This window comes from Balaenoptera ricei, chromosome 18, assembly GCF_028023285.1.
Source record: "Balaenoptera ricei isolate mBalRic1 chromosome 18, mBalRic1.hap2, whole genome shotgun sequence".
NCBI classification, from domain to species: domain Eukaryota; kingdom Metazoa; phylum Chordata; class Mammalia; order Artiodactyla; family Balaenopteridae; genus Balaenoptera; species Balaenoptera ricei.
Window position 1 is genome coordinate 37,560,204 of NC_082656.1, and position 26,394 is coordinate 37,586,597.

The following is a 26,394-nucleotide window of genomic DNA, read 5'->3' on the forward strand; positions in this document are numbered from 1 at the left end:
AACAAGTCAAAAGAGATTCAGGACACCCACTGGGGCTTTCCCTGATTCAACTTTTTTCTACGACTGCTTCTCTGCGTGCAGCAAAGCGCCTAAACTAAGGATGCGCCAGGGAGACTTAGGTGCCTGTGCTTCTTCCAAAGACCTGCAGTGTTCCACCAAGAACAGTGCTGAAATTCTACTTGGAATGCAAGCCGACCACCTCCTTGAGGATGCCTGACTCTAAGTGTAAAAGGTGAAAAGGGATTAGAAGCAGAGTATTTTTCTCAATAGAGTTCCGCTAGGAGAATGAGGTTACATCCATTGCATGGAGGACCTTCTAGAAGTGTGTTCCTGAATCCTGTGTATAGCTGAGGTAATCTGGCTCTCCCAAGGAAGAGTGCAGTGTGTTGCCTTTCTCTAGCCAACACTGGGGTGTTCCCAAAGGCCTACGGGGCTGAAGTTGCTTAGCTGGCCCTGAGGTTCTTGGCTCTACTCAGTGTACTGGTACCGAAACGGTTGCTGAAGCAAGGGCCCTAGGAGTCTTGAAAAGCTTACTACCGTGAAACTAAAGCAGAACAGTGAAGAAGGCCTCATGGCGCTGCTCCACGCCTCCCGTTTGGCAAGGCAAATCAGGGCCTTCCTTCGACGCTTGGGCTCACGTTGACTTTCACTTTAGGTATAGAGCAGAGCAGGGTGATCTTCCAACTAGGAACTGGCAGCACAAGGTTTCTTCCCGGAGAAGTCAATATCTTCTCAGAACCATGCCGGCCGTGACAAAAACCCTGGCCAACAACAGTGCTTTTCAGGTTTATTCGAGGCCGCATGAACGGAGCTTTCTTAATGGGCAAACAAGCCTTGTGACGTCAGTCTCCAGTTTGTAAGTTGATAGGCAGCATACACGCAGGACCAAAGCTTCCTGGCTCTAGGCAGTTTTCTGATACCCAAACGGGTGCTTAAGTAAGGTCTCTAGGAGTCTTGGCAGGCTTACTACCGTTAAACTAAAGCAGAACAGCGTTGAAGGCCTCATGGAGCTGCTGCATGCCTCCCGTATTGTAAGGATATTCAGGGCATTACCTCGAGGCTAGTGCTCCCCTTGACTTTCATTTAGTTATAGAGCAGAGCAGGGTGAGCTTCCAACTAGGAACTGGAAGCATAAGGTTTCTTTCAGGAAAACTCATTTTCTTCACAGAAGCAGGCAGGCAGTGACTAAATCCCCGGCAACAACAATGCTTTTCAGGTATCCTCGAGGCCGCATGAACGGAGCTTTCCTAATGGGAAAACAAGCCTTGTGCCATCAGTCTCCAATTTCTAGGTTGACACGCAGCATACACGGAGGACCAGAGCTTCCTGGCTCTAGGCAGTGTTCTGTTACCGAAACGGGTGCTGAAGCAAGCTTCCTAGGAGTCTTGGGAAGCTTACTACCGTGAAACTAAAGCAGAACCGCGATGAAGGCCTCATGGAGCTGCTGCATGCCTCCCGATTTGCAAGGATAATCAGGGCCTTACTTGGAGGTTAGTGCTCACGTTGACGTTCAATTTTGCTATAGAGGAGAGCAGGGTGAGTTTCCAACTAGGAACTGGAAGCACAAGGTTTCTTTCGAGAAAACTCAGTTTCTTCTCTGAGCCATGCCGGCAGTAACTAAAAGCACGGTAACAACAGTGCTTTTCAGGTAGCTTCGAGACTGCATGAGTGGAGCTTTCAAAATGGGAAAACAAGATTTGTGTCTCAGTCTCACATTTCCAGATTGACACGCAGCATAAGGACATGTTGATGCTAACAAGTCAAAAGAGATTCAGGACACCCACTGGGGCTTTCCCTAATTCAACTTTTTTCTACGACTGCTTCTCTGCGTGCAGCAAAGCGCCTAAACTAAGGACGCGCCAGGGAGACTTAGGTGCCTGTGCTTCTTCCAAAGACCTGCAGTGTTCCACCAAGAACAGTGCTGAAATTCTACTTGGAATGCAAGCCGACCACCTCCTTGAGGATGCCTGACTCTAAGTGTAAAAGGTGAAAAGGGATTAGAAGCAGAGTATTTTTCTCAATAGAGTTCCGCTAGGAGAATGAGGTTACATCCATTGCATGGAGGACCTTCTAAAAGTGTGTTCCTGAATCCTGTGTATAGCTGAGGTAATCTGGCTCTCCCAAGGAAGAGTGCAGTGTGTTGCCTTTCTCTAGCCAACACTGGGGTGTTCCCAAAGGCCTACGGGGCTGAAGTTGCTTAGCTGGCCCTGAGGTTCTTGGCTCTACCCAGTGTACTGGTACCGAAACGGTTGCTGAAGCAAGGGCCCTAGGAGTCTTGAAAAGCTTACTACCGTGAAACTAAAGCAGAACAGTGAAGAAGGCCTCATGGCGCTGCTCCACGCCTCCCGTTTGGCAAGGCAAATCAGGGCCTTCCTTCGAGGCTTGGGCTCACGTTGACTTTCACTTTAGGTATAGAGCAGAGCAGGGTGAGCTTCCAACTAGGAACTGGCAGCACAAGGTTTCTTTCAGGAAAACTCATTTTCTTCGCAGAAGCAGGCACTCAGTGACTAAATCCCCGGCAACAACAATGCTTTTCAGGTATCCTCGAGGCCGCATGAATGGAGCTTTCCTAATTGGGAAAACAAGCCTTGTGCCATCAGTCTCCAATTTCTAGGTTGACACGCAGCATTCACGGAGGACCAGAGCTTCCTGGCTCTAGGCAGTGTTCTGTTACCGAAACGGGTGTTGAAGTAAGGTTCCTTGGAGTCTTGGAAAGCTTCCTACCGTGAAACTAAAGCAGAAGAGCATTGAAGGCCTCAAGGAGCTGCTGCATGCCTCGCGTTTTATAAGGATATTCAGGGCCTTACATCGAGGCTAGTGCTCCCCTTGACTTTCACTTTAGTTATAGAGCAGAGCAGGGTCAGCTTCCAAGTAGGAACTGGAAGCACAAGGTTTCTTTTGGGAAAACTCATTTTCTTCGCAGAAGCAGGCAGGCAGTGACTAAATCCCCGGCAACAACAATGCTTTTCAGGTATCCTCGAGGCCGCATGAACGGAGCTTTCCTAATGGGAAAACAAGCCTTGTGCCATCAGTCTCCAATTTCTAGGTTGACACGCGGCATACACGGAGGACCAGAGCTTCCTGGCTCTAGGCAGTGTTCTGTTACCGAAACGGGTGCTGAAGCAAGCTTCCTAGGAGTCTTGGGAAGCTTACTACCGTGAAACTAAAGCAGAACCGCGATGAAGGCCTCATGGAGCTGCTGCATGCCTCCCGATTTGCCAGGATAATCAGGGCCTTACTTGGAGGTTAGTGCTCACGTTGACGTTCAATTTTGCTATAGAGGAGAGCAGGGTGAGCTTCCAACTAGGAACTGGAAGCGCAAGGTTTCTTTCCAGAAAACTCAGTTTCTTCTCTGAGCCATGCCGGCAGTAACTAAAAGCACGGTAACAACAGTGCTTTTCAGGTAGCTTCGAGACTGCATGAGTGGAGCTTTCAACATGGGAAAACAAGATTTGTGTCTCAGTCTCACATTTCCAGATTGACACGCAGCATAAGGACATGTTGATGCTAACAAGTCAAAAGAGATTCAGGACACCCACTGGGGCTTTCCCTGATTCAACTTTTTTCTACGACTGCTTCTCTGCGTGCAGCAAAGCGCCTAAACTAAGGATGCGCGAGGGAGACTTAGGTGCCTGTGCTTCTTCCAAAGACCTGCAGTGTTCCACCAAGAACAGTGCTGAAATTCTACTTGGAATGAAAGCCGACCACCTCCTTGAGGATGCCTGACTCTAAGTGAAAAAGGTGAAAAGGGATTAGAAGCAGAGTATTTTTCTCAATAGAGTTCCGCTAGGAGAATGAGGTTACATCCATTGCATGGAGGACCTTCTAGAAGTGTGTTCCTGAATCCTGTGTATAGCTGAGGTAATCTGGCTCTCCCAAGGAAGAGTGCAGTGTGTTGCCTTTCTCTAGCCAACACTGGGGTGTTCCCAAAGGCCTACGGGGCTGAAGTTGCTTAGCTGGCCCTGAGGTTCTTGGCTCTACTCAGTGTACTGGTACCGAAACGGTTGCTGAAGCAAGGGCCCTAGGAGTCTTGAAAAGCTTACTACCGTGAAACTAAAGCAGAACAGTGAAGAAGGCCTCATGGCGCTGCTCCACGCCTCCCGTTTGGCAAGGCAAATCAGGGCCTTCCTTCGACGCTTGGGCTCACGTTGACTTTCACTTTAGGTATAGAGCAGAGCAGGGTGATCTTCCAACTAGGAACTGGCAGCACAAGGTTTCTTCCCGGAGAAGTCAATATCTTCTCAGAACCATGCCGGCCGTGACAAAAACCCTGGCCAACAACAGTGCTTTTCAGGTTTATTCGAGGCCGCATGAACGGAGCTTTCTTAATGGGCAAACAAGCCTTGTGACGTCAGTCTCCAGTTTGTAAGTTGATAGGCAGCATACACGCAGGACCAAAGCTTCCTGGCTCTAGGCAGTTTTCTGATACCCAAACGGGTGCTTAAGTAAGGTCTCTAGGAGTCTTGGCAGGCTTACTACCGTTAAACTAAAGCAGAACAGCGTTGAAGGCCTCATGGAGCTGCTGCATGCCTCCCGTATTGTAAGGATATTCAGGGCATTACCTCGAGGCTAGTGCTCCCCTTGACTTTCATTTAGTTATAGAGCAGAGCAGGGTGAGCTTCCAACTAGGAACTGGAAGCACAAGGTTTCTTTTGGGAAAACTCATTTTCTTCGCAGAAGCAGGCAGGCAGTGACTAAATCCCCGGCAACAACAATGCTTTTCAGGTATCCTCGAGGCCGCATGAACGGAGCTTTCCTAATGGGAAAACAAGCCTTGTGCCATCAGTCTCCAATTTCTAGGTTGACACGCAGCATACACGGAGGACCAGAGCTTCCTGGCTCTAGGCAGTGTTCTGTTACCGAAACGGGTGCTGAAGCAAGCTTCCTAGGAGTCTTGGGAAGCTTACTACCGTGAAACTAAAGCAGAACCGCGATGAAGGCCTCATGGAGCTGCTGCATGCCTCCCGATTTGCAAGGATAATCAGGGCCTTACTTGGAGGTTAGTGCTCACGTTGACGTTCAATTTTGCTATAGAGGAGAGCAGGGTGAGTTTCCAACTAGGAACTGGAAGCACAAGGTTTCTTTCGAGAAAACTCAGTTTCTTCTCTGAGCCATGCCGGCAGTAAATAAAAGCACGGTAACAACAGTGCTTTTCAGGTAGCTTCGAGACTGCATGAGTGGCGCTTTCAAAATGGGAAAACAAGATTTGTGTCTCAGTCTCACATTTCCAGATTGACACGCAGCATAAGGACATGTTGATGCTAACAAGTCAAAAGAGATTCAGGACACCCACTGGGGCTTTCCCTGATTCAACTTTTTTCTACGACTGCTTCTCTGCGTGCAGCAAAGCGCCTAAACTAAGGATGCGCCAGGGAGACTTAGGTGCCTGTGCTTCTTCCAAAGACCTGCAGTGTTCCACCAAGAACAGTGCTGAAATTCTACTTGGAATGCAAGCCGACCACCTCCTTGAGGATGCGTGACTCTAAGTGTAAAAGGTGAAAAGGGATTAGAAGCAGAGTGTTTTTCTCAATAGAGTTCAGCTAGGAGAAGGAGGTTACATCCATTGCATGGAGGACCTTCTAGAAGTGTGTTCCTGAATCCTGTGTATAGCTGAGGTAATCTGGCTCTCCCAAGGAAGAGTGCAGTGTGTTGCCTTTCTCTAGCCAACACTGGGGTGTTCCCAAAGGCCTACGGGGCTGAAGTTGCTTAGCTGGCCCTGAGGTTCTTGGCTCTACTCAGTGTACTGGTACCGAAACGGTTGCTGAAGCAAGGGCCCTAGGAGTCTTGAAAAGCTTACTACCGTGAAACTAAAGCAGAACAGTGAAGAAGGCCTCATGGCGCTGCTCCACGCCTCCCGTTTGGCAAGGCAAATCAGGGCCTTCCTTCGAGGCTTGGGCTCACGTTGACTTTCACTTTAGGTATAGAGCAGAGCAGGGTGAGCTTCCAACTAGGAACTGGCAGCACAAGGTTTCTTTCAGGAAAACTCATTTTCTTCGCAGAAGCAGGCAGGCAGTGACTAAATCCCCGGCAACAACAATGCTTTTCAGGTATCCTCGAGGCCGCATGAACGGAGCTTTCCTACTGGGAAAACAAGCCTTGTGCCATCAGTCTCCAATTTCTAGGTTGACACGCAGCGTACACGGAGGACCAGAGCTTCCTGGCTCTAGGCAGTGTTCTGTTACCGAAACGGGTGCTGAAGCAAGGTTCCTAGGAGTCTTGGGAAGCTTACTACCGTGAAACTAAAAGAGAACAGCGTTGAAGGCCTCAAGGAGCTGCTGCTGCATGCCTCGCGTTTTATAAGGATATTCAGGGCCTTACATCGAGGCTAGTGCTCCCCTTGACTTTCACTTTAGTTATAGAGCAGAGCAGGGTGAGCTTCCAACTAGGAACTGGAAGCACAAGGTTTCTTTTGGGAAAACTCATTTTCTTCGCAGAAGCAGGCAGGCAGTGACTAAATCCCCGGCAACAACAATGCTTTTCAGGTATCCTCGAGGCCGCATGAACGGAGCTTTCCTAATGGGAAAACAAGCCTTGTGCCATCAGTTTCCAATTTCTAGGTTGACACGCGGCATACACGGAGGACCAGAGCTTCCTGGCTCTAGGCAGTGTTCTGTTACCGAAACGGGTGTTGAAGCAAGCTTCCTAGGAGTCTTGGGAAGCTTACTACCGTGAAACTAAAGCAGAACTGCGATGAAGGCCTCATGGAGCTGCTGCATGCCTCCCGATTTGCCAGGATAATCAGGGCCTTACTTGGAGGTTAGTGCTCACGTTGACGTTCACTTTTGCTATAGAGGAGAGCAGGGTGAGCTTCCAACTAGGAACTGGAAGCGCAAGGTTTCTTTCCAGAAAACTCAGTTTCTTCTCTGAGCCATGCCGGCAGTAACTAAAAGCACGGTAACAACAGTGCTTTTCAGGTAGCTTCGAGACTGCATGAGTGGAGCTTTCAAAATGGGAAAACAAGATTTGTGTCTCAGTCTCACATTTCCAGATTGACACGCAGCATAAGGACATGTTGATGCTAACAAGTCAAAAGAGATTCAGGACACCCACTGGGGCTTTCCCTGATTCAACTTTTTTCTACGACTGCTTCTCTGCGTGCAGCAAAGCGCCTAAACTAAGGATGCGCGAGGGAGACTTAGGTGCCTGTGCTTCTTCCAAAGACCTGCAGTGTTCCACCAAGAACAGTGCTGAAATTCTACTTGGAATGCAAGCCGACCACCTCCTTGAGGATGCCTGACTCTAAGTGTAAAAGGTGAAAAGGGATTAGAAGCAGAGTATTTTTCTCAATAAAGTTCCGCTAGGAGAAGGAGGTTACATCCATTGCATGGAGGACCTTCTAGAAGTGTGTTCCTGAATCCTGTGTATAGCTGAGGTAATCTGGCTCTCCCAAGGAAGAGTGCAGTGTGTTGCCTTTCTCTAGCCAACACTGGGGTGTTCCCAAAGGCCTACGGGGCTGAAGTTGCTTAGCTGGCCCTGAGGTTCTTGGCTCTACTCAGTGTACTGGTACCGAAACGGTTGCTGAAGCAAGGGCCCTAGGAGTCTTGAAAAGCTTACTACCGTGAAACTAAAGCAGAACAGTGAAGAAGGCCTCATGGCGCTGCTCCACGCCTCCCGTTTGGCAAGGCAAATCAGGGCCTTCCTTCGAGGCTTGGGCTCACGTTGACTTTCACTTTAGGTATAGAGCAGAGCAGGGTGAGCTTCCAACTCGGAACTGGCAGCACAAGGTTTCTTCCCGGAGAAGTCAATATCTTCTCAGAACCATGCCGGCAGTGACAAAAACCCTGGCCAACAACAGTGCTTTTCAGCTTTATTCGAGGCCGCATGAACGGAGCTTTCTTAATGGGCAAACAAGCCTTGTGACGTCAGTCTCCAGTTTGTAAGTTGATAGGCAGCATACACGCAGGACCAAAGCTTCCTGGCTCTAGGCAGTTTTCTGATACCCAAACGGGTGCTTAAGTAAGGTCTCTAGGAGTCTTGGCAGGCTTACTACCGTTAAACTAAAGCAGAACAGCGTTGAAGGCCTCATGGAGCTGCTGCATGCCTCCCGTATTGTAAGGATATTCAGGGCATTACCTCGAGGCTAGTGCTCCCCTTGACTTTCATTTAGTTATAGAGCAGAGCAGGGTGAGCTTCCAACTAGGAACTGGAAGCATAAGGTTTCTTTCAGGAAAACTCATTTTCTTCACAGAAGCAGGCAGGCAGTGACTAAATCCCCGGCAACAACAATGCTTTTCAGGTATCCTCGAGGCCGCATGAACGGAGCTTTCCTAATGGGAAAACAAGCCTTGTGCCATCAGTCTCCAATTTCTAGGTTGACACGCAGCATACACGGAGGACCAGAGCTTCCTGGCTCTAGGCAGTGTTCTGTTACCGAAACGGGTGTTGAAGCAAGCTTCCTAGGAGTCTTGGGAAGCTTACTACCGTGAAACTAAAGCAGAACCGCGATGAAGGCCTCATGGAGCTGCTGCATGCCTCCCGATTTGCCAGGATAATCAGGGCCTTACTTGGAGGTTAGTGCTCACGTTGACGTTCAATTTTGCTATAGAGGAGAGCAGGGTGAGTTTCCAACTAGGAACTGGAAGCACAAGGTTTCTTTCGAGAAAACTCAGTTTCTTCTCTGAGCCATGCCGGCAGTAACTAAAAGCACGGTAACAACAGTGCTTTTCAGGTAGCTTCGAGACTGCATGAGTGGAGCTTTCAAAATGGGAAAACAAGATTTGTGTCTCAGTCTCACATTTCCAGATTGACACGCAGCATAAGGACATGTTGATGCTAACAAGTCAAAAGAGATTCAGGACACCCACTGGGGCTTTCCCTGATTCAACTTTTTTCTACGACTGCTTCTCTGCGTGCAGCAAACCGCCTAAACTAAGGATGCGCCAGGGAGACTTAGGTGCCTGTGCTTCTTCCAAAGACCTGCAGTGTTCCACCAAGAACAGTGCTGAAATTCTACTTGGAATGCAAGCCGACCACCTCCTTGAGGATGCCTGACTCTAAGTGAAAAAGGTGAAAAGGGATTAGAAGCAGAGTATTTTTCTCAATAGAGTTCCGCTAGGAGAATGAGGTTACATCCATTGCATGGAGGACCTTCTAGAAGTGTGTTCCTGAATCCTGTGTATAGCTGAGGTAATCTGGCTCTCCCAAGGAAGAGTGCAGTGTGTTGCCTTTCTCTAGCCAACACTGGGGTGTTCCCAAAGGCCTACGGGGCTGAAGTTGCTTAGCTGGCCCTGAGGTTCTTGGCTCTACTCAGTGTACTGGTACCGAAACGGTTGCTGAAGCAAGGGCCCTAGGAGTCTTGAAAAGCTTACTACCGTGAAACTAAAGCAGAACAGTGAAGAAGGCCTCATGGCGCTGCTCCACGCCTCCCGTTTGGCAAGGCAAATCAGGGCCTTCCTTCGAGGCTTGGGCTCACGTTGACTTTCACTTTAGGTATAGAGCAGAGCAGGGTGAGCTTCCAACTAGGAACTGGCAGCACAAGGTTTCTTTCAGGAAAACTCATTTTCTTCGCAGAAGCAGGCACTCAGTGACTAAATCCCCGGCAACAACAATGCTTTTCAGGTATCCTCGAGGCCGCATGAACGGAGCTTTCCTAATTGGGAAAACAAGCCTTGTGCCATCAGTCTCCAATTTCTAGGTTGACACGCAGCATACACGGAGGACCAGAGCTTCCTGGCTCTAGGCAGTGTTCTGTTACCGAAACGGGTGTTGAAGTAAGGTTCCTTGGAGTCTTGGAAAGCTTCCTACCGTGAAACTAAAGCAGAAGAGCATTGAAGGCCTCAAGGAGCTGCTGCATGCCTCGCGTTTTATAAGGATATTCAGGGCCTTACATCGAGGCTAGTGCTCCCCTTGACTTTCACTTTAGTTATAGAGCAGAGCAGGGTCAGCTTCCAAGTAGGAAGTGGAAGCACAAGGTTTCTTTTGGGAAAACTCATTTTCTTCGCAGAAGCAGGCAGGCAGTGACTAAATCCCCGGCAACAACAATGCTTTTCAGGTATCCTCGAGGCCGCATGAACGGAGCTTTCCTAATGGGAAAACAAGCCTTGTGCCATCAGTCTCCAATTTCTAGGTTGACACGCAGCATACACGGAGGACCAGAGCTTCCTGGCTCTAGGCAGTGTTCTGTTACTGAAACGGGTGCTGAAGCAAGCTTCCTAGGAGTCTTGGGAAGCTTACTACCGTGAAACTAAAGCAGAACCGCGATGAAGGCCTCATGGAGCTGCTGCATGCCTCCCGATTTGCCAGGATAATCAGGGCCTTACTTGGAGGTTAGTGCTCACGTTGACGTTCAATTTTGCTATAGAGGAGAGCAGGGTGAGTTTCCAACTAGGAACTGGAAGCACAAGGTTTCTTTCGAGAAAACTCAGTTTCTTCTCTGAGCCATGCCGGCAGTAACTAAAAGCACGGTAACAACAGTGCTTTTCAGGTAGCTTCGAGACTGCATGAGTGGCGCTTTCAAAATGGGAAAACAAGATTTGTGTCTCAGTCTCACATTTCCAGATTGACACGCAGCATAAGGACATGTTGATGCTAACAAGTCAAAAGAGATTCAGGACACCCACTGGGGCTTTCCCTGATTCAACTTTTTTCTACGACTGCTTCTCTGCGTGCAGCAAAGCGCCTAAACTAAGGATGCGCCAGGGAGACTTAGGTGCCTGTGCTTCTTCCAAAGACCTGCAGTGTTCCACCAAGAACAGTGCTGAAATTCTACTTGGAATGCAAGCCGACCACCTCCTTGAGGATGCGTGACTCTAAGTGTAAAAGGTGAAAAGGGATTAGAAGCAGAGTGTTTTTCTCAATAGAGTTCAGCTAGGAGAATGAGGTTACATCCATTGCATGGAGGACCTTCTAGAAGTGTGTTCCTGAATCCTGTGTATAGCTGAGGTAATCTGGCTCTCCCAAGGAAGAGTGCAGTGTGTTGCCTTTCTCTAGCCAACACTGGGGTGTTCCCAAAGGCCTACGGGGCTGAAGTTGCTTAGCTGGCCCTGAGGTTCTTGGCTCTACTCAGTGTACTGTTACCGAAACGGTTGCTGAAGAGAGGGCCCTAGGAGTCTTGAAAAGCTTACTACCGTGAAACTAAAGCAGAACAGTGAAGAAGGCCTCATGGCGCTGCTCCATGCCTCCCGTTTGGCAAGGCAAATCAGGGCCTTCCTTCCAGGCTTGGTCTCACGTTGACTTTCACTTTAGGTATAGAGCAGAGCAGGGTGAGCTTCCAACTAGGAACTGGCAGCACAAGGTTTCTTTCAGGAAAACTCATTTTCTTCGCAGAAGCAGGCACTCAGTGACTAAATCCCCGGCAACAACAATGCTTTTCAGGTATCCTCGAGGCCGCATGAACGGAGCTTTCCTACTGGGAAAACAAGCCTTGTGCCATCAGTCTCCAATTTCTAGGTTGACACGCAGCGTACACGGAGGACCAGAGCTTCCTGGCTCTAGGCAGTGTTCTGTTACCGAAACGGGTGCTGAAGCAAGGTTCCTAGGAGTCTTGGGAAGCTTACTACCGTGAAACTAAAGGAGAACAGCGTTGAAGGCCTCAAGGAGCTGCTGCTGCATGCCTCGCGTTTTATAAGGATATTCAGGGCCTTACATCGAGGCTAGTGCTCCCCTTGACTTTCACTTTAGTTATAGAGCAGAGCAGGGTGAGCTTCCAACTAGGAACTGGAAGCACAAGGTTTCTTTTGGGAAAACTCATTTTCTTCGCAGAAGCAGGCAGGCAGTGACTAAATTCCCGGCAACAACAATGCTTTTCAGGTATCCTCGAGGCCGCATGAACGGAGCTTTCCTAATGGGAAAACAAGCCTTGTGCCATCAGTCTCCAATTTCTAGGTTTACACGCGGCATACACGGAGGACCAGAGCTTCCTGGCTCTAGGCAGTGTTCTGTTACCGAAACGGGTGTTGAAGCAAGCTTCCTAGGAGTCTTGGGAAGCTTACTACCGTGAAACTAAAGCAGAACTGCGATGAAGGCCTCATGGAGCTGCTGCATGCCTCCCGATTTGCCAGGATAATCAGGGCCTTACTTGGAGGTTAGTGCTCACGTTGACGTTCACTTTTGCTATAGAGGAGAGCAGGGTGAGCTTCCAACTAGGAACTGGAAGCGCAAGGTTTCTTTCCAGAAAACTCAGTTTCTTCTCTGAGCCATGCCGGCAGTAACTAAAAGCACGGTAACAACAGTGCTTTTCAGGTAGCTTCGAGACTGCATGAGTGGAGCTTTCAAAATGGGAAAACAAGATTTGTGTCTCAGTCTCACATTTCCAGATTGACACGCAGCATAAGGACATGTTGATGCTAACAAGTCAAAAGAGATTCAGGACACCCACTGGGGCTTTCCCTGATTCAACTTTTTTCTACGACTGCTTCTCTGCGTGCAGCAAAGCGCCTAAACTAAGGATGCGCGAGGGAGACTTAGGTGCCTGTGCTTCTTCCAAAGACCTGCAGTGTTCCACCAAGAACAGTGCTGAAATTCTACTTGGAATGCAAGCCGACCACCTCCTTGAGGATGCCTGACTCTAAGTGTAAAAGGTGAAAAGGGATTAGAAGCAGAGTATTTTTCTCAATAGAGTTCCGCTAGGAGAAGGAGGTTACATCCATTGCATGGAGGACCTTCTAGAAGTGTGTTCCTGAATCCTGTGTATAGCTGAGGTAATCTGGCTCTCCCAAGGAAGAGTGCAGTGTGTTGCCTTTCTCTAGCCAACACTGGGGTGTTCCCAAAGGCCTACGGGGCTGAAGTTGCTTAGCTGGCCCTGAGGTTCTTGGCTCTACTCAGTGTACTGGTACCGAAACGGTTGCTGAAGCAAGGGCCCTAGGAGTCTTGAAAAGCTTACTACCCTGAAACTAAAGCAGAACAGTGAAGAAGGCCTCATGGCGCTGCTCCACGCCTCCCGTTTGGCAAGGCAAATCAGGGCCTTCCTTCGAGGCTTGGGCTCACGTTGACTTTCACTTTAGGTATAGAGCAGAGCAGGGTGAGCTTCCAACTAGGAACTGGCAGCACAAGGTTTCTTTCAGGAAAACTCATTTTCTTCGCAGAAGCAGGCACTCAGTGACTAAATCCCCGGCAACAACAATGCTTTTCAGGTATCCTCGAGGCCGCATGAACGGAGCTTTCCTAATTGGGAAAACAAGCCTTGTGCCATCAGTCTCCAATTTCTAGGTTGACACGCAGCATACACGGAGGACCAGAGCTTCCTGGCTCTAGGCAGTGTTCTGTTACCGAAACGGGTGTTGAAGTAAGGTTCCTTGAAGTCTTGGAAAGCTTCCTACCGTGAAACTAAAGCAGAAGAACATTGAAGGCCTCAAGGAGCTGCTGCATGCCTCGCGTTTTGTTAGGATATTCAGGGCCTTACATCGAGGCTAGTGCTCCCCTTGACTTTCACTTTAGTTATAGAGCAGAGCAGGGTCAGCTTCCAAGTAGGAACTGGAAGCACAAGGTTTCTTTCGGGGAAACTCATTTTCTTCGCAGAAGCAGGCAGGCAGTGACTAAATACCCGGCAACAACAATGCTTTTCAGGTATCCTCGAGGCCGCATGAACGGAGCTTTCCTAATGGGAAAACAAGCCTTGTGCCATCAGTCTCCAATTTCTAGGTTGACACGCAGCATACACGGAGGACCAGAGCTTCCTGGCTCTAGGCAGTGTTCTGTTACCGAAACGGGTGTTGAAGTAAGGTTCCTTGGAGTCTTGGAAAGCTTCCTACCGTGAAACTAAAGCAGAAGAGCATTGAAGGCCTCAAGGAGCTGCTGCATGCCTCGCGTTTTATAAGGATATTCAGGGCCTTACATCGAGGCTAGTGCTCCCCTTGACTTTCACTTTAGTTATAGAGCAGAGCAGGGTCAGCTTCCAAGTAGGAACTGGAAGCACAAGGTTTCTTTTGGGAAAACTCATTTTCTTCGCAGAAGCAGGCAGGCAGTGACTAAATCCCCGGCAACAACAATGCTTTTCAGGTATCCTCGAGGCCGCATGAACGGAGCTTTCCTAATGGGAAAACAAGCCTTGTGCCATCAGTCTCCAATTTCTAGGTTGACACGCAGCATACACGGAGGACCAGAGCTTCCTGGCTCTAGGCAGTGTTCTGTTACCGAAACGGGTGCTGAAGCAAGCTTCCTAGGAGTCTTGGGAAGCTTACTACCGTGAAACTAAAGCAGAACCGCGATGAAGGCCTCATGGAGCTGCTGCATGCCTCCCGATTTGCCAGGATAATCAGGGCCTTACTTGGAGGTTAGTGCTCACGTTGACGTTCACTTTTGCTATAGAAGAGAGCAGGGTGAGCTTCCAACTAGGAACTGGAAGCGCAAGGTTTCTTTCGAGAAAACTCAGTTTCTTCTCTGAGCCATGCCGGCAGTAACTAAAAGCACGGTAACAACAGTGCTTTTCAGGTAGCTTCGAGACTGCATGAGTGGAGCTTTCAAAATGGGAAAACAAGATTTGTGTCTCAGTCTCACATTTCCAGATTGACACGCAGCATAAGGACATGTTGATGCTAACAAGTCAAAAGAGATTCAGGACACCCACTGGGGCTTTCCCTGATTCAACTTTTTTCTACGACTGCTTCTCTGCGTGCAGCAAAGCGCCTAAACTAAGGATGCGCCAGGGAGACTTAGGTGCCTGTGCTTCTTCCAAAGACCTGCAGTGTTCCACCAAGAACAGTGCTGAAATTCTACTTGGAATGCAAGCCGACCACCTCCTTGAGGATGCCTGACTCTAAGTGTAAAAGGTGAAAAGGGATTAGAAGCAGAGTATTTTTCTCAATAGAGTTCCGCTAGGAGAATGAGGTTACATCCATTGCATGGAGGACCTTCTAGAAGTGTGTTCCTGAATCCTGTGTATAGCTGAGGTAATCTGGCTCTCCCAAGGAAGAGTGCAGTGTGTTGCCTTTCTCTAGCCAACACTGGGGTGTTCCCAAAGGCCTACGGGGCTGAAGTTGCTTAGCTGGCCCTGAGGTTCTTGGCTCTACTCAGTGTACTGGTACCGAAACGGTTGCTGAAGCAAGGGCCCTAGGAGTCTTGAAAAGCTTACTACCGTGAAACTAAAGCAGAACAGTGAAGAAGGCCTCATGGCGCTGCTCCACGCCTCCCGTTTGGCAAGGCAAATCAGGGCCTTCCTTCGAGGCTTGGGCTCACGTTGACTTTCACTTTAGGTATAGAGCAGAGCAGGGTGAGCTTCCAACTAGGAACTGGCAGCACAAGGTTTCTTTCAGGAAAACTCATTTTCTTCGCAGAAGCAGGCACTCAGTGACTAAATCCCCGGCAACAACAATGCTTTTCAGGTATCCTCGAGGCCGCATGAACGGAGCTTTCCTAATTGGGAAAACAAGCCTTGTGCCATCAGTCTCCAATTTCTAGGTTGACACGCAGCATACACGGAGGACCAGAGCTTCCTGGCTCTAGGCAGTGTTCTGTTACCGAAACGGGTGTTGAAGTAAGGTTCCTTGAAGTCTTGGAAAGCTTCCTACCGTGAAACTAAAGCAGAAGAACATTGAAGGCCTCAAGGAGCTGCTGCATGCCTCGCGTTTTGTTAGGATATTCAGGGCCTTACATCGAGGCTAGTGCTCCCCTTGACTTTCACTTTAGTTATAGAGCAGAGCAGGGTCAGCTTCCAAGTAGGAACTGGAAGCACAAGGTTTCTTTCGGGGAAACTCATTTTCTTCGCAGAAGCAGGCAGGCAGTGACTAAATACCCGGCAACAACAATGCTTTTCAGGTATCCTCGAGGCCGCATGAACGGAGCTTTCCTAATTGGGAAAACAAGCCTTGTGCCATCAGTCTCCAATTTCTAGGTTGACACGCAGCATACACGGAGGACCAGAGCTTCCTGGCTCTAGGCAGTGTTCTGTTACCGAAACGGGTGTTGAAGTAAGGTTCCTTGGAGTCTTGGAAAGCTTCCTACCGTGAAACTAAAGCAGAAGAGCATTGAAGGCCTCAAGGAGCTGCTGCATGCCTCGCGTTTTATAAGGATATTCAGGGCCTTACATCGAGGCTAGTGCTCCCCTTGACTTTCACTTTAGTTATAGAGCAGAGCAGGGTCAGCTTCCAAGTAGGAACTGGAAGCACAAGGTTTCTTTTGGGAAAACTCATTTTCTTCGCAGAAGCAGGCAGGCAGTGACTAAATCCCCGGCAACAACAATGCTTTTCAGGTATCCTCGAGGCCGCATGAACGGAGCTTTCCTAATGGGAAAACAAGCCTTGTGCCATCAGTCTCCAATTTCTAGGTTGACACGCAGCATACACGGAGGACCAGAGCTTCCTGGCTCTAGGCAGTGTTCTGTTACTGAAACGGGTGCTGAAGCAAGCTTCCTAGGAGTCTTGGGAAGCTTACTACCGTGAAACTAAAGCAGAACCGCGATGAAGGCCTCATGGAGCTGCTGCATGCCTCCCGATTTGCCAGGATAATCAGGGCCTTACTTGGAGGTTAGTGCTCACGTTGACGTTCAATTTTGCTATAGAGGAGAGCAGGGTGAGTTTCCAACTAGGAACTGGAAGCACAAGGTTTCTTTCGAGAAAACTCAGTTTCTTCTCTGAGCCATGCCGGCAGTAACTAAAAGCACGGTAACAACAGTGCTTTTCAGGTAGCTTCGAGACTGCATGAGTGGCGCTTTCAAAATGGGAAAACAAGATTTGTGTCTCAGTCTCACATTTCCAGATTGACACGCAGCATAAGGACATGTTGATGCTAACAAGTCAAAAGAGATTCAGGACACCCACTGGGGCTTTCCCTGATTCAACTTTTTTCTACGACTGCTTCTCTGCGTGCAGCAAAGCGCCTAAACTAAGGATGCGCGAGGGAGACTTAGGTGCCTGTGCTTCTTCCAAAGACCTGCAGTGTTCCACCAAGAACAGTGCTGAAATTCTACTTGGAATGCAAGCCGACCACCTCCTTGAGGATGCGTGACTCTAAGTGTAAAAGGTGAAAAGGGATTAGAAGCAGAGTGTTTTTCTCAATAGAGTTCAGCTAGGAGAAGGAGGTTACATCCATTGCATGGAGGACCTTCTAGAAGTGTGTTCCTGAATCTTGTGTATAGCTGAGGTAATCTGGCTCTCCCAAGGAAGAGTGCAGTGTGTTGCCTTTCTCTAGCCAACACTGGGGTGTTCCCAAAGGCCTACGGGGCTGAAGTTGCTTAGCTGGCCCTGAGGTTCTTGGCTCTACTCAGTGTACTGTTACCGAAACGGTTGCTGAAGAGAGGGCCCTAGGAGTCTTGAAAAGCTTACTACCGTGAAACTAAAGCAGAACAGTGAAGAAGGCCTCATGGCGCTGCTCCATGCCTCCCGTTTGGCAAGGCAAATCAGGGCCTTCCTTCCAGGCTTAGTCTCACGTTGACTTTCACTTTAGATATAGAGCAGAGCAGGGTGAGCTTCCAACTAGGAACTGGCAGCACAAGGTTTCTTTCAGGAAAACTCATTTTCTTCGCAGAAGCAGGCACTCAGTGACTAAATCCCCGGCAACAACAATGCTTTTCAGGTATCCTCGAGGCCGCATGAACGGAGCTTTCCTACTGGGAAAACAAGCCTTGTGCCATCAGTCTCCAATTTCTAGGTTGACACGCAGCGTACACGGAGGACCAGAGCTTCCTGGCTCTAGGCAGTGTTCTGTTACCGAAACGGGTGCTGAAGCAAGGTTCCTAGGAGTCTTGGGAAGCTTACTACCGTGAAACTAAAGGAGAACAGCGTTGAAGGCCTCAAGGAGCTGCTGCTGCATGCCTCGCGTTTTATAAGGATATTCAGGGCCTTACATCGAGGCTAGTGCTCCCCTTGACTTTCACTTTAGTTATAGAGCAGAGCAGGGTGAGCTTCCAAGTAGGAACTGGAAGCACAAGGTTTCTTTTGGGAAAACTCATTTTCTTCGCAGAAGCAGGCAGGCAGTGACTAAATCCCCGGCAACAACAATGCTTTTCAGGTATCCTCGAGGCCGCATGAACGGAGCTTTCCTAATGGGAAAACAAGCCTTGTGCCATCAGTCTCCAATTTCTAGGTTGACACGCGGCATACACGGAGGACCAGAGCTTCCTGGCTCTAGGCAGTGTTCTGTTACCGAAACGGGTGCTGAAGCAAGCTTCCTAGGAGTCTTGGGAAGCTTACTACCGTGAAACTAAAGCAGAACTGCGATGAAGGCCTCATGGAGCTGCTGCATGCCTCCCGATTTGCCAGGATAATCAGGGCCTTACTTGGAGGTTAGTGCTCACGTTGACGTTCACTTTTGCTATAGAGGAGAGCAGGGTGAGCTTCCAACTAGGAACTGGAAGCGCAAGGTTTCTTTCCAGAAAACTCAGTTTCTTCTCTGAGCCATGCCGGCAGTAACTAAAAGCACGGTAACAACAGTGCTTTTCAGGTAGCTTCGAGACTGCATGAGTGGAGCTTTCAAAATGGGAAAACAAGATTTGTGTCTCAGTCTCACATTTCCAGATTGACACGCAGCATAAGGACATGTTGATGCTAACAAGTCAAAAGAGATTCAGGACACCCACTGGGGCTTTCCCTGATTCAACTTTTTTCTACGACTGCTTCTCTGCGTGCAGCAAAGCGCCTAAACTAAGGATGCGCGAGGGAGACTTAGGTGCCTGTGCTTCTTCCAAAGACCTGCAGTGTTCCACCAAGAACAGTGCTGAAATTCTACTTGGAATGCAAGCCGACCACCTCCTTGAGGATGCCTGACTCTAAGTGTAAAAGGTGAAAAGGGATTAGAAGCAGAGTATTTTTCTCAATAGAGTTCCGCTAGGAGAATGAGGTTACATCCATTGCATGGAGGACCTTCTAGAAGTGTGTTCCTGAATCCTGTGTATAGCTGAGGTAATCTGGCTCTCCCAAGGAAGAGTGCAGTGTGTTGCCTTTCTCTAGCCAACACTGGGGTGTTCCCAAAGGCCTACGGGGCTGAAGTTGCTTAGCTGGCCCTGAGGTTCTTGGCTCTACTCAGTGTACTGGTACCGAAACGGTTGCTGAAGCAAGGGCCCTAGGAGTCTTGAAAAGCTTACTACCGTGAAACTAAAGCAGAACAGTGAAGAAGGCCTCATGGCGCTGCTCCACGCCTCCCGTTTGGCAAGGCAAATCAGGGCCTTCCTTCGAGGCTTGGGCTCACGTTGACTTTCACTTTAGGTATAGAGCAGAGCAGGGTGAGCTTCCAACTAGGAACTGGCAGCACAAGGTTTCTTTCAGGAAAACTCATTTTCTTCGCAGAAGCAGGCACTCAGTGACTAAATCCCCGGCAACAACAATGCTTTTCAGGTATCCTCGAGGCCGCATGAACCGAGCTTTCCTATTGGGAAAACAAGCCTTGTGCCATCAGTCTCCAATTTCTAGGTTGACACGCAGCATACACGGAGGACCAGAGCTTCCTGGCTCTAGGCAGTGTTCTGTTACCGAAACGGGTGTTGAAGTAAGGTTCCTTGAAGTCTTGGAAAGCTTCCTACCGTGAAACTAAAGCAGAAGAACATTGAAGGCCTCAAGGAGCTGCTGCATGCCTCGCGTTTTGTTAGGATATTCAGGGCCTTACATCGAGGCTAGTGCTCCCCTTGACTTTCACTTTAGTTATAGAGCAGAGCAGGGTCAGCTTCCAAGTAGGAACTGGAAGCACAAGGTTTCTTTCGGGGAAACTCATTTTCTTCGCAGAAGCAGGCAGGCAGTGACTAAATACCCGGCAACAACAATGCTTTTCAGGTATCCTCGAGGCCGCATGAACGGAGCTTTCCTAATTGGGAAAACAAGCCTTGTGCCATCAGTCTCCAATTTCTAGGTTGACACGCAGCATACACGGAGGACCAGAGCTTCCTGGCTCTAGGCAGTGTTCTGTTACCGAAACGGGTGTTGAAGTAAGGTTCCTTGGAGTCTTGGAAAGCTTCCTACCGTGAAACTAAAGCAGAAGAGCATTGAAGGCCTCAAGGAGCTGCTGCATGCCTCGCGTTTTATAAGGATATTCAGGGCCTTACATCGAGGCTAGTGCTCCCCTTGACTTTCACTTTAGTTATAGAGCAGAGCAGGGTCAGCTTCCAAGTAGGAACTGGAAGCACAAGGTTTCTTTTGGGAAAACTCATTTTCTTCGCAGAAGCAGGCAGGCAGTGACTAAATCCCCGGCAACAACAATGCTTTTCAGGTATCCTCGAGGCCGCATGAACGGAGCTTTCCTAATGGGAAAACAAGCCTTGTGCCATCAGTCTCCAATTTCTAGGTTGACACGCAGCATACACGGAGGACCAGAGCTTCCTGGCTCTAGGCAGTGTTCTGTTACCGAAACGGGTGCTGAAGCAAGCTTCCTAGGAGTCTTGGGAAGCTTACTACCGTGAAACTAAAGCAGAACCGCGATGAAGGCCTCATGGAGCTGCTGCATGCCTCCCGATTTGCCAGGATAATCAGGGCCTTACTTGGAGGTTAGTGCTCACGTTGACGTTCACTTTTGCTATAGAAGAGAGCAGGGTGAGCTTCCAACTAGGAACTGGAAGCGCAAGGTTTCTTTCGAGAAAACTCAGTTTCTTCTCTGAGCCATGCCGGCAGTAACTAAAAGCACGGTAACAACAGTGCTTTTCAGGTAGCTTCGAGACTGCATGAGTGGAGCTTTCAAAATGGGAAAACAAGATTTGTGTCTCAGTCTCACATTTCCAGATTGACACGCAGCATAAGGACATGTTGATGCTAACAAGTCAAAAGAGATTCAGGACACCCACTGGGGCTTTCCCTGATTCAACTTTTTTCTACGACTGCTTCTCTGCGTGCAGCAAAGCGCCTAAACTAAGGATGCGCGAGGGAGACTTAGGTGCCTGTGCTTCTTCCAAAGACCTGCAGTGTTCCACCAAGAACAGTGCTGAAATTCTACTTGGAATGCAAGCCGACCACCTCCTTGAGGATGCCTGACTCTAAGTGTAAAAGGTGAAAAGGGATTAGAAGCAGAGTATTTTTCTCAATAGAGTTCCGCTAGGAGAATGAGGTTACATCCATTGCATGGAGGACCTTCTAGAAGTGTGTTCCTGAATCCTGTGTATAGCTGAGGTAATCTGGCTCTCCCAAGGAAGAGTGCAGTGTGTTGCCTTTCTCTAGCCAACACTGGGGTGTTCCCAAAGGCCTACGGGGCTGAAGTTGCTTAGCTGGCCCTGAGGTTCTTGGCTCTACTCAGTGTACTGGTACCGAAACGGTTGCTGAAGCAAGGGCCCTAGGAGTCTTGAAAAGCTTACTACCGTGAAACTAAAGCAGAACAGTGAAGAAGGCCTCATGGCGCTGCTCCACGCCTCCCGTTTGGCAAGGCAAATCAGGGCCTTCCTTCGAGGCTTGGGCTCACGTTGACTTTCACTTTAGGTATAGAGCAGAGCAGGGTGAGCTTCCAACTAGGAACTGGCAGCACAAGGTTTCTTTCAGGAAAACTCATTTTCTTCGCAGAAGCAGGCACTCAGTGACTAAATCCCCGGCAACAACAATGCTTTTCAGGTATCCTCGAGGCCGCATGAACGGAGCTTTCCTAATTGGGAAAACAAGCCTTGTGCCATCAGTCTCCAATTTCTAGGTTGACACGCAGCATACACGGAGGACCAGAGCTTCCTGGCTCTAGGCAGTGTTCTGTTACCGAAACGGGTGTTGAAGTAAGGTTCCTTGGAGTCTTGGAAAGCTTCCTACCGTGAAACTAAAGCAGAAGAGCATTGAAGGCCTCAAGGAGCTGCTGCATGCCTCGCGTTTTATAAGGATATTCAGGGCCTTACATCGAGGCTAGTGCTCCCCTTGACTTTCACTTTAGTTATAGAGCAGAGCAGGGTCAGCTTCCAAGTAGGAACTGGAAGCACAAGGTTTCTTTTGGGAAAACTCATTTTCTTCGCAGAAGCAGGCAGGCAGTGACTAAATCCCCGGCAACAACAATGCTTTTCAGGTATCCTCGAGGCCGCATGAACGGAGCTTTCCTAATGGGAAAACAAGCCTTGTGCCATCAGTCTCCAATTTCTAGGTTGACACGCAGCATACACGGAGGACCAGAGCTTCCTGGCTCTAGGCAGTGTTCTGTTACTGAAACGGGTGCTGAAGCAAGCTTCCTAGGAGTCTTGGGAAGCTTACTACCGTGAAACTAAAGCAGAACCGCGATGAAGGCCTCATGGAGCTGCTGCATGCCTCCCGATTTGCCAGGATAATCAGGGCCTTACTTGGAGGTTAGTGCTCACGTTGACGTTCAATTTTGCTATAGAGGAGAGCAGGGTGAGTTTCCAACTAGGAACTGGAAGCACAAGGTTTCTTTCGAGAAAACTCAGTTTCTTCTCTGAGCCATGCCGGCAGTAACTAAAAGCACGGTAACAACAGTGCTTTTCAGGTAGCTTCGAGACTGCATGAGTGGCGCTTTCAAAATGGGAAAACAAGATTTGTGTCTCAGTCTCACATTTCCAGATTGACACGCAGCATAAGGACATGTTGATGCTAACAAGTCAAAAGAGATTCAGGACACCCACTGGGGCTTTCCCTGATTCAACTTTTTTCTACGACTGCTTCTCTGCGTGCAGCAAAGCGCCTAAACTAAGGATGCGCCAGGGAGACTTAGGTGCCTGTGCTTCTTCCAAAGACCTGCAGTGTTCCACCAAGAACAGTGCTGAAATTCTACTTGGAATGCAAGCCGACCACCTCCTTGAGGATGCGTGACTCTAAGTGTAAAAGGTGAAAAGGGATTAGAAGCAGAGTGTTTTTCTCAATAGAGTTCAGCTAGGAGAAGGAGGTTACATCCATTGCATGGAGGACCTTCTAGAAGTGTGTTCCTGAATCTTGTGTATAGCTGAGGTAATCTGGCTCTCCCAAGGAAGAGTGCAGTGTGTTGCCTTTCTCTAGCCAACACTGGGGTGTTCCCAAAGGCCTACGGGGCTGAAGTTGCTTAGCTGGCCCTGAGGTTCTTGGCTCTACTCAGTGTACTGTTACCGAAACGGTTGCTGAAGAGAGGGCCCTAGGAGTCTTGAAAAGCTTACTACCGTGAAACTAAAGCAGAACAGTGAAGAAGGCCTCATGGCGCTGCTCCATGCCTCCCGTTTGGCAAGGCAAATCAGGGCCTTCCTTCCAGGCTTGGTCTCACGTTGACTTTCACTTTAGGTATAGAGCAGAGCAGGGTGAGCTTCCAACTAGGAACTGGCAGCACAAGGTTTCTTTCAGGAAAACTCATTTTCTTCGCAGAAGCAGGCACTCAGTGACTAAATCCCCGGCAACAACAATGCTTTTCAGGTATCCTCGAGGCCGCATGAACGGAGCTTTCCTACTGGGAAAACAAGCCTTGTGCCATCAGTCTCCAATTTCTAGGTTGACACGCAGCGTACACGGAGGACCAGAGCTTCCTGGCTCTAGGCAGTGTTCTGTTACCGAAACGGGTGCTGAAGCAAGGTTCCTAGGAGTCTTGGGAAGCTTACTACCGTGAAACTAAAGGAGAACAGCGTTGAAGGCCTCAAGGAGCTGCTGCTGCATGCCTCGCGTTTTATAAGGATATTCAGGGCCTTACATCGAGGCTAGTGCTCCCCTTGACTTTCACTTTAGTTATAGAGCAGAGCAGGGTGAGCTTCCAACTAGGAACTGGAAGCACAAGGTTTCTTTTGGGAAAACTCATTTTCTTCGCAGAAGCAGGCAGGCAGTGACTAAATTCCCGGCAACAACAATGCTTTTCAGGTATCCTCGAGGCCGCATGAACGGAGCTTTCCTAATGGGAAAACAAGCCTTGTGCCATCAGTCTCCAATTTCTAGGTTGACACGCGGCATACACGGAGGACCAGAGCTTCCTGGCTCTAGGCAGTGTTCTGTTACCGAAACGGGTGTTGAAGCAAGCTTCCTAGGAGTCTTGGGAAGCTTACTACCGTGAAACTAAAGCAGAACTGCGATGAAGGCCTCATGGAGCTGCTGCATGCCTCCCGATTTGCCAGGATAATCAGGGCCTTACTTGGAGGTTAGTGCTCACGTTGACGTTCACTTTTGCTATAGAGGAGAGCAGGGTGAGCTTCCAACTAGGAACTGGAAGCGCAAGGTTTCTTTCCAGAAAACTCAGTTTCTTCTCTGAGCCATGCCGGCAGTAACTAAAAGCACGGTAACAACAGTGCTTTTCAGGTAGCTTCGAGACTGCATGAGTGGAGCTTTCAAAATGGGAAAACAAGATTTGTGTCTCAGTCTCACATTTCCAGATTGACACGCAGCATAAGGACATGTTGATGCTAACAAGTCAAAAGAGATTCAGGACACCCACTGGGGCTTTCCCTGATTCAACTTTTTTCTACGACTGCTTCTCTGCGTGCAGCAAAGCGCCTAAACTAAGGATGCGCCAGGGAGACTTAGGTGCCTGTGCTTCTTCCAAAGACCTGCAGTGTTCCACCAAGAACAGTGCTGAAATTCTACTTGGAATGCAAGCCGACCACCTCCTTGAGGATGCCTGACTCTAAGTGTAAAAGGTGAAAAGGGATTAGAAGCAGAGTGTTTTTCTCAATAGAGTTCAGCTAGGAGAAGGAGGTTACATCCATTGCATGGAGGACCTTCTAGAAGTGTGTTCCTGAATCCTGTGTATAGCTGAGGTAATCTGGCTCTCCCAAGGAAGAGTGCAGTGTGTTGCCTTTCTCTAGCCAACACTGGGGTGTTCCCAAAGGCCTACGGGGCTGAAGTTGCTTAGCTGGCCCTGAGGTTCTTGGCTCTACTCAGTGTACTGTTACCGAAACGGTTGCTGAAGAGAGGGCCCTAGCAGTCTTGAAAAGCTTACTACCGTGAAACTAAAGCAGAACAGTGAAGAAGGCCTCATGGCGCTGCTCCACGCCTCCCGTTTGGCAAGGCAAATCAGGGCCTTCCTTCGAGGCTTGGGCTCACGTTGACTTTCACTTTAGGTATAGAGCAGAGCAGGGTGAGCTTCCAACTAGGAACTGGCAGCACAAGGTTTCTTTCAGGAAAACTCATTTTCTTCGCAGAAGCAGGCACTCAGTGACTAAATCCCCGGCAACAACAATGCTTTTCAGGTATCCTCGAGGCCGCATGAACCGAGCTTTCCTATTGGGAAAACAAGCCTTGTGCCATCAGTCTCCAATTTCTAGGTTGACACGCAGCATACACGGAGGACCAGAGCTTCCTGGCTCTAGGCAGTGTTCTGTTACCGAAACGGGTGTTGAAGTAAGGTTCCTTGAAGTCTTGGAAAGCTTCCTACCGTGAAACTAAAGCAGAAGAGCATTGAAGGCCTCAAGGAGCTGCTGCATGCCTCGCGTTTTGTTAGGATATTCAGGGCCTTACATCGAGGCTAGTGCTCCCCTTGACTTTCACTTTAGTTATAGAGCAGAGCAGGGTCAGCTTCCAAGTAGGAACTGGAAGCACAAGGTTTCTTTCGGGGAAACTCATTTTCTTCGCAGAAGCAGGCAGGCAGTGACTAAATACCCGGCAACAACAATGCTTTTCAGGTATCCTCGAGGCCGCATGAACGGAGCTTTCCTAATGGGAAAACAAGCCTTGTGCCATCAGTCTCCAATTTCTAGGTTGACACGCAGCATACACGGAGGACCAGAGCTTCCTGGCTCTAGGCAGTGTTCTGTTACCGAAACGGGTGTTGAAGTAAGGTTCCTTGGAGTCTTGGAAAGCTTCCTACCGTGAAACTAAAGCAGAAGAGCATTGAAGGCCTCAAGGAGCTGCTGCATGCCTCGCGTTTTATAAGGATATTCAGGGCCTTACATCGAGGCTAGTGCTCCCCTTGACTTTCACTTTAGTTATAGAGCAGAGCAGGGTCAGCTTCCAAGTAGGAACTGGAAGCACAAGGTTTCTTTTGGGAAAACTCATTTTCTTCGCAGAAGCAGGCAGGCAGTGACTAAATCCCCGGCAACAACAATGCTTTTCAGGTATCCTCGAGGCCGCATGAACGGAGCTTTCCTAATGGGAAAACAAGCCTTGTGCCATCAGTCTCCAATTTCTAGGTTGACACGCAGCATACACGGAGGACCAGAGCTTCCTGGCTCTAGGCAGTGTTCTGTTACCGAAACGGGTGCTGAAGCAAGCTTCCTAGGAGTCTTGGGAAGCTTACTACCGTGAAACTAAAGCAGAACCGCGATGAAGGCCTCATGGAGCTGCTGCATGCCTCCCGATTTGCCAGGATAATCAGGGCCTTACTTGGAGGTTAGTGCTCACGTTGACGTTCACTTTTGCTATAGAAGAGAGCAGGGTGAGCTTCCAACTAGGAACTGGAAGCGCAAGGTTTCTTTCGAGAAAACTCAGTTTCTTCTCTGAGCCATGCCGGCAGTAACTAAAAGCACGTTAACAACAGTGCTTTTCAGGTAGCTTCGAGACTGCATGAGTGGAGCTTTCAAAATGGGAAAACAAGATTTGTGTCTCAGTCTCACATTTCCAGATTGACACGCAGCATAAGGACATGTTGATGCTAACAAGTCAAAAGAGATTCAGGACACCCACTGGGGCTTTCCCTGATTCAACTTTTTTCTACGACTGCTTCTCTGCGTGCAGCAAAGCGCCT